The following is an 8633-nucleotide window of genomic DNA, read 5'->3' on the forward strand; positions in this document are numbered from 1 at the left end:
CTCGAATTTGAGATTGGCGAACAGTTCGAGTAGAACAACGCTCATCTCTAATTGGGAATGCAGGGTTTTCCTGTTAAAAATTTAGAATCTAGTATTGAACCCTTTTTTCTTATGGATTCAAAGATGACAATGCTATGTTCAAAGTGAAAAGAGATCCCAACGTGCCTTAAATATTCAATGTTTTGATTTCCCTTCCCTATGATTTTTCTCATCAAATAATTGTTTATAACATATTAATTTATAACATTCAACTAAAAGAAACTTTTTCAGACACTGTGCTGACAGATAGCAACACAGCTTCAATTTTAATCCAGACATGGGTTAAGTTATGAAAAAGTTTTTTGATCCCGACGTGATTTGAACACGCAACCTTCTGATCTGGAGTCAGACACACAACGATTGAGCCACGAGGTCATATGAAAAGAAACTTTCCGCCCATAATATAACTCACTTAAAAATTGCATGAAGAAATCGTGGCACACCTTCTTGAAATTTGCTACTTTTACTTACAGACTGAAAAAGACATAAACAAGGACGAATGAATATCTTGATATTGGGAATGCAGGGATTTCCAGTTTAAAATTTAGAATCTATTAATGATCCCTTTTTCTTATGGTTTCAAAGATGACAATGCTATGATCAAAGTGAAAAGAGATCCCGAAATGCATTAAATATTCAATGTTTTGATTTCGTTTCACGATGATTTTTCTCATCAAAGAATTGTTTATAAGATATTAATCTATAACAATCAACTAAAAGACACTTTTATAGACACTGCGCTGACAGATAGCAACACAGTTTCAATTTTAATCCAGACATGAGTTAAGTAATGATAAAGTTGCTTGACCCTGGCGTGATTTGAACACACAACCTTCTGGAGTCAGACGCGCTACCGTTGCGCCACAAGGTCATATGAAAAGAAAATTTCCACCCATAATATAACTCACTTAAAAATTGCATGAAGAAATCGTGGCACACCTTCTCGAAATTTGCTACTTTTACTTACAGACTGAAAAAGACATAAACAAGGACGAATGAACATCTTGATATTGGGAATGCAGGGATTTCCAGTTTAAAACTTAGAATCTATTCATGAACCCTTTTTTCTTATGGTTTCAAAGATGACAATGCTATGATAAAAGTGAAAAGAGATCCCGAAATGCATTAAATATTCAACGTTTTGATTTCGTTTCACAATGATTTTTCTCATCAAAGAATTGTTTATAAGATATTAATCTGTAACATTCAACTAAAAGACACTTTTTTAGACGCTGCGCTGACAGATAGCAACACAGTTTCAATCTTAATCCAGACATGAGTTAAGTAAGGAAAAAGTTGCATGACCCTGGCATGATTTGAACACACAACCTTCTGATCTAGAGTCAGACGCGCTACCGTTGCACCACAAGACCATACGAAATGAAACTTTCCGCCCATAATTCACATGAAAAGTGTATGCAGAAATCGCGCAAACCTTCTTGAAATTTGCTACTTTTGCTCACAGACTGAAAATGACACAAACAAGGACGAATGAACATCTTGATATTGGGAATGCAGGGTTTTCCTGTTTAAAATTTAGAATCTAGTAAAGAACCCTTTTTTCTTATGGATTCAAAGATGACAATGCTATGATCAAAGTGAAAGGAGATCCCAAAGTGCCTTAAATATTCAATGTTTTGATTTCGCTTCCTGATTATTTTTCTCATCAAATAATTGTTTATAAGATATTAATCTATAACATTCAACTAAAAGGCCCTTTTTCAGACACTGTGCTGACAGATAGCAGCACAGCTTCAATTTTAATCCAGACATGGGTTAAGTTATGAAAAAGTTGTTTGACCCCAACGTGATTTCAACACGCAACCTTCTGATTTGTAGTCAGATGCGCTACCATTGCTCCACGAGGTCATGTGTGAAGAAACTTTCCGCCCATAATATAACTCACTTAAAAAGTGCATGAAGAAATCGTGGCACACCTTCTTGAAATTTGCTACTTTTACTTACAGACTGAAAAAGACATAAACAAGGACGAATGAACATCTTGATATTGGGAATGCAGGGATTTCCAGTTTAAAATTTAGAATCTAGTAATGAACACTTTTTTCTTATGGTTTCAAAGATGACAATGCTATGATCAAAGTGAAAAGAGATCCCGAAGTGCATTAAATTTTCAATGTTTTGATTTCGTTTCCCGATGATTTTTCTCATCAAAGAATATTTTAAAAGATATTAATCTATAACAATCAACTAAAATACACTTTTTTAGACACTGCGCTGACAGATAGCAACACAGTTTAAATTTTAATCCATACATGGGTTAAGTTATGAAAAAGTTTTCTGACCCCGACATGATTTAAACACGCAATCTTCTGATATGGAGTCAGACGCGCTAACTTTGCACCACAAAATGAGATGAAAAGAAACTTTCCGCCCATAATTCACATAAAAAGTGTATGAAGAAATCGCGCAAATCTCAAAATTTGCTACTTTTGCTCACAGACTGAAAATGACATAAACAAGGATGAATGAACATCTTGATATTAGGAATGCAGGGTTTTCCTGTTTAAAATTTAGAATCTAGTAAAGAACCCTTTTTTCTTATGGATTCAAAGATGACAATGCTATGATCAAAGTTAAAGAAGATCCCGATGTGCCTTAAATATTCAATGTTTTGATTTTGTTCCCCGATGATTTTTCTCATCAAATAATTGTTTGTAAGATATTAATCTATAACATTCAACTATAAGACACTTTTTTAGACACTGTGCTGACAGATAGCAACACAGCTTTAGTTTTAATCCAGACATGGGTTAAGTTATGAAAAAGTTTTTTGACCCCGACGTGATTTGAACACGCAACCTTCTGATCTGGAGTCAGACGCGCTACCGTTGCGCCACGAGATCATACAAAAATAACTTTCCACCCATAATATAACTCACTTAAAAAGTGCATGAAGAAATCGTGGCACACCTTCTCGAAATTTCCTACTTTTACTTACAGACTGAAAAAGACATAAACAAGGATGAATGAACATCTTGATATTGGGAATGCAGGGTTTTCCAGTTTAAAATTCAGAGTCTAGTAAAGAACCGTTTTTTCTTATGGATTCAAAGATGACAATGCTATGGTCAAAGTGAAAAGAGATCCCATAGTGCCTTAAATATTCAATGTTTTGATTTCGCTTCCCTATGATTTTTCTCATCAAATAATTGTTTATAAGATATTAATTTATAATATTCAACTAAAAGACACTTTTTCAGACACTGTGCTGACAGATAGCAACACAGCTTCAATTTTAATCCAGACATGGGTTAAATTATGAAAAAGTATTTCGACCCCGACGTGATATGAACACGCAACCTTCCGATCTAGAGTCAGACGCGCTACCGTTGCGCCACGAGGTCATATGAAAAGTAACTTTCCACCCATAATATAACTCACTTAAAAAGTGCATGAAGAAATCGTGGCACACCTTCTCGAAATTTGTTACTTTTACTTACAGACTGAAAAAGACATAAACAAGGATGAATGAACATCTTGATATTGGGAATGCAGGGTTTTCCAGTTTAAAATTCAGAGTCTAGTAAAGAACCGTATTTTCTTATGGATTCAAAGATGACAATGCTATGATCAAAGTGAAAGGAGATCCCAACGTTCCTTAAATATTCAATGTTTTGATTTCGCTTCCTGATTATTTTTCTCATCAAATAATTGTTTATAAGATATTAATCTATAACATTCAACTAAAAGACACTTTTTCAGACACTGTGCTGACAGATAGCAACACAGTTTAAATTTTAATCCAGACATGGGTTAAGTTATGAAAAAGTTTTTTGACCCTGACATGATTTGAACATGCAATCTTCTGATATGGAGTCAGACGTGCTACCGTTGCACCACAAGAAGAGATGAAAAAAAACTTTCTGCCCATAATATAACTCACGTAAAAAGCGCAAGAAGAAATCGTGGCACACCCTCTTGAAATTTGCTACTTTTACTCACAGACTGAAAAAGACATAAACACGGATGAATGAACATCTTGATATTGGGAATGCAGGGTTTTCCAGTTTAAAATTCAGAGTCTAGTAAAGAACCCTTTTTTCTTATGGATTCAAAGATGACAATGCTATGATCAAAGTGAAAGGAGAACCCGACGTGCCTTAAATATTCAATGTTTTGATTTCGCTTCCCTATGATTTTTCTCATCAAATAATTGTTTATAAGATATTAATTTATAACATTCAACTAAAAGACACTTTTTTAGACACTGCGCTGACAGACAGCAACACAGTTTCAATTTTAATCCAGACATGGGTTAAGTAATGAAAAAGTTGCTTGAACCTGGCGTCATTTGAACACGCAACCTTCTGATCTGGAGTCAGACGCGCTACCATTGCACCACAAGATCATTCGAAAAGAAATTTTCCACCCATAATTCACATGAAAAGTGTATGACGAAATCGTGGCACAATTTCTCGAAATTTGCTACTTTTACTTACAGACTGAAAATGACATAAACAAGGACGAATGAACATCTTGATATTGGGAATGCAGGGTTTTCCTGTTTAAAATTTAGAATCTAGTAAAGAACCCTTTTTTCTTATGGATTCAGAGATGACAATGCTATGATCAAAGTTAAAGTAGATCCCGACGTGCCTTAAATATTCAATGTTTTGCTTTTGTTCCCCGATGATTTTTCTCATCAAAGAATTGTTTGTAAGATATTAATCTATAACATTCAACTAAAAGACACTTTTTTAGACACTGTGCTGACAGATAGCAACACAGCTTTAGTTTTAATCCAGACATGGGTTAAGTTATGAAAAAGCTTTTTGACCCCGACGTGTTTTGAACACGCAACCTTCCGTTCTGGAGTCAGACGCGCTACCCTTGCACCACGAAATCATACAAAAAGTAACTTTCCACCCATAATGTAACTCACTTAAAAAGTGCATGAAGAAATCGTGGCACACATGCTCGAAATTTGCTACTTTTACTTACAGACTGAAAAAGACATAAACAAGGACGAATGAACATCTTGGTATTGGGAATGCAGGGTTTTCCAGTTTAAAATTTAGAGTCTAGTAAAGAACCCTTTTTTCTTATGGATTCAAAGATGACAATGCTATAATCAAAGTGAAAGGAGATCCCAACGTGCCATAAATATTCAATGTTTTGATTTTGCTTCCTGACGATTTTTCTCATTAAAGAATTGTTTGCAAGATATAAATCTAAAACATTCAACTAAAAGACACTTTTTTAGACACTGTGCTGTCAGATAGCAATAAAGCTTCAATTTTAATCCAGACATGGGTTAAGTTATGAAAAAGTTCTTTGACCCTGACATGATTTGAACACGCAACCTTCTGATATGGAGTCAGACTCACTATAGTTGCACCTCGAGGTAATATGAAAAGAAGCTTTCTGCCCATAATTCACATGAAAAGTGAATGAAGAAATCGCGCAAACCTTCTCGAAATTTGCTACTTTTGCTCACAGACTGAAAATGACATAAACAAGGATGAATGAACATCTTGATATTGGGAATGCAGGGTTTTCCTGTTTAAAATCTAGAATCTAGTAAAGAACCCTTTTTTCTTATGGATTCAAAGATGACAATGCTATGATCAAAGTTAAAGGAGATCCCGATGTGCTTTAAATATTCAATGTTTTGATTTTGTTCCCCGATGATTTTTCTCATCAAATAATTGTTTGTAAGATATTAATCTATAACATTCAACTATAAGACACTTTTTTAGACACTGTGCTGACAGATAGCAACACAGCTTTAGTTTTAATCCAGACATGGGTTAAGTTATGAAAAAGTTTTTTGACCCCGACGTGATTTGAACACGCAACCTTCTGATCTGGAGTCAGACGCGCTACCGTTGCGCCACGAGATCATACTAAAAGTAAATTTCCACCCATAATATAACTCACTTAAAAAGTGCATGAAGAAATCGTGGCACCCCTCGAAATTTGCTACTTTTACTTACAGACTGAAAAAGACATAAACAAGGATGAATGAACATCTTGATACTGGGAATGCAGGGTTTTCCAGTTTAAAATTCAGAGTCTAGTAAAGAACCCTTTTTTCTTATGGATTCAAAGATGACAATGCTATGGTCAAAGTGAAAAGAGATCCCATCGTGCCTTAAATATTCAATGTTTTGATTTCGCTTCCCTATGATTTTTCTCATCAAATAATTGTTTATAAGATATTAATTTATAACATTCAACTAAAAGACACTTTTTCAGACACTGTGCTGACAGATAGCAACACAGCTTCAATTTTAATCCAGACATGGGTTAAGTTATGAAAAAGTTTTTTGACCCCGACGTGATATGAACACGCAACCTTCTGATATGGAGTCAGACGTGCTACCGTTGCACCACAAGGTGAGAAGAAAAGATTCTTTCCGCCCATAATATAACTCACGTAAAAAGTACATGAAGAAATCGTGGCATACCCTCTCGAAATTTGCTACTTTTACTCACAGACTGAAAAAGACATAAACACGGATGAATGAACATCTTGATATTGGGAATGCAGGGATTTCCAGTTTAAAATTCAGAGTCTAGTAAAGAACCCTTTTTTCTTATGGATTCAAAGATGACAATGCTATGATCAAAGTGAAAAGAGATCCCAACGTGCCTTAAATATTCAATGTTTTGATTTCGCTTCCCTATGATTTTTCTCATCGAATAATTGTTTATAAGATATTAATCTATAACATTCAACTAAAAGACACTTTTTCAGACACTATGCTGACAGATAGCAACACAGCTTCAATTTTAATCCAGACCTGGGTTAAGTTATAAAAAAGTTTTTTAACACTCACGTGATTTGAACACGCAACCTTCAGATCTGGAGTCAAACACGCTACCGTTGCTCCACGAGGTCATGTGAAAAGAAACTTTCTGCCCATAATATAACTCACTTAAAAAGTGCATGAAGAAATCATGGCACACCTTCTCGAAATTTGCTACTTTTACTTACAGACTGAAAAGGACATAAACTAGGACGAATGAACATCTTGATATTGGGAATGCAGGGATTTCCAGTTTAAAATTTAGAATCTAGTAATGAACCCTTTTTTCTTATGGTTTCAAATATGACAATGCTATGATCAAAGTGAAAAGAGATCCTGAAGTGCATTAAATATTCAATGTTTTGATTTCGTTTGCCGATGATTTTTCTCATCAAAGAATTGTTTATAAGATATTAATCTATAACAATCAACTAAAACACACTTTTTTAGACACTGCGCTGACAGCAACACAGTTTCAATTTTAATCCAGACATGGGTTAAGTAATGAAGAAGTTGCTTGACCCTGGCGTGATTTGAACACGGAATCTTCTGATCTGGAGTCAGACGCGCTAACGTTGCACCACAAGATCATACAAAAAGAAGATTTCCGACCATAATTCACATGAAAAGTGTATGAAGAAATCGCGCAAACCTTCTCGAAATTTGCTACTTTTGCTCACAGACTGAAAATGACATAAATAAGGATGAATGAACATCTTGATTAGTGTTGAGCCACCCCCGTAGTGTTCGAGTTCGGTTCGGTTCGTCGAACACCGGGATGTTCGAGGAATTGTTCGTCGAACTGTTCGTCGAACACCTTAGAACACCGTCGAACACCGTTAAAACCAATGGCAGGCAAACAAAAACACATAGGAACACATAGAAAACACCTTCAAAGGTGTCCAAAAGCTGACAAACTGCTCAGAAGACGCTTTCTTTAAAAAAGCCGGCCGGCAATTCAGCAGCGGCATACACCGGTACCCGACAATTTAGACATGAAGGAATCGAGCATCACACATAGATTAGATAGATAGAAACATGTCAGTCACATATATATGAAGTACAGTGACAGTGTTGCTTACTGTACTTGTCATTTAGTGTAAAGGATTTATTAAAAAATATAATAGTGTTTTCGTGCACCGTCTCTTTAAAAAAGCCGGCCGGCAATTCAGCATCTGTACCCGACAATTTAGAATAGAAGGAATAGAGAATCACACATAGATTAGATAGATAGAAACATGTCAGTCACATATATATGAAGTACAGTGACAGTGTTGCTTACTGTAATTGTCATTTAGTGTAAAGGATTTATCAAAAAAAATAATAGTGTTTTCATGCACCGTCTCTTTAAGAAAGCCGGCCGGCAATTCAGCATCTGTACCCGACAATTTATAACAGACAGAATAGAGCTTCACACATAGATTAGATAGATAGAAACATGTCAGTCACATATATAATAAGTACAGTGATAGTGTTGGTTACTGTACTTGTCATTTAGTATTAAAATAAAGGATTTATTATTAAAAAAAATTGGCGTGGGATTCCCCGTAATTTTAGTCTCTAGCGGAGGTTAAGCAGACGGCTGGGGCAGATGTTTGAAGCCTGGGAAGGGGGTAATACCCACGGAGCTTCCCAGGCTACTAATATCAGCCCCCAGCTGAATACCTAGCCTTTACTAGCTATTAAAATGGAGGACCCCCCAAAAAAAATGACGTGGGGTCCCCCCTAATTTAATAGCTAGCAAAGGCTAGGCAGACAGCTGGGGGCTGATATTAATAGCCCAGGAAGGGAGCCATGAATATTGGCCCCCTCCCAGGCTAG

At 35.7% G+C, this 8633-nt stretch overlaps 3 non-coding genes across 3 annotated transcripts; all 3 read right to left on the reverse strand.

Moving 5' to 3' along the window:
* Positions 1-2831: 2831 nt before the first annotated feature.
* On the reverse strand, positions 2832-2903 carry TRNAW-CCA (transfer RNA tryptophan (anticodon CCA)). Its single transcript has one exon. It is a non-coding gene; the product is annotated as a tRNA-Trp (tRNA).
* Positions 2904-4336: 1433 nt separating this feature from the next.
* On the reverse strand, positions 4337-4408 carry TRNAW-CCA (transfer RNA tryptophan (anticodon CCA)). The gene has a single exon. It is a non-coding gene; the product is annotated as a tRNA-Trp (tRNA).
* A 1423-nt stretch (positions 4409-5831) lies between these two features.
* Positions 5832-5903, reverse strand: TRNAW-CCA (transfer RNA tryptophan (anticodon CCA)). The gene has a single exon. It is a non-coding gene; the product is annotated as a tRNA-Trp (tRNA).
* Between the last annotated feature and the right edge of the window lie 2730 nt (positions 5904-8633).

The sequence above is a fragment of the Phyllobates terribilis genome, unplaced genomic scaffold (assembly GCF_046119375.1).
Source record: "Phyllobates terribilis strain yellow unplaced genomic scaffold, ASM4611937v1 Scaffold_11__3_contigs__length_659146591, whole genome shotgun sequence".
NCBI classification, from domain to species: Eukaryota; Metazoa; Chordata; class Amphibia; order Anura; family Dendrobatidae; genus Phyllobates; species Phyllobates terribilis.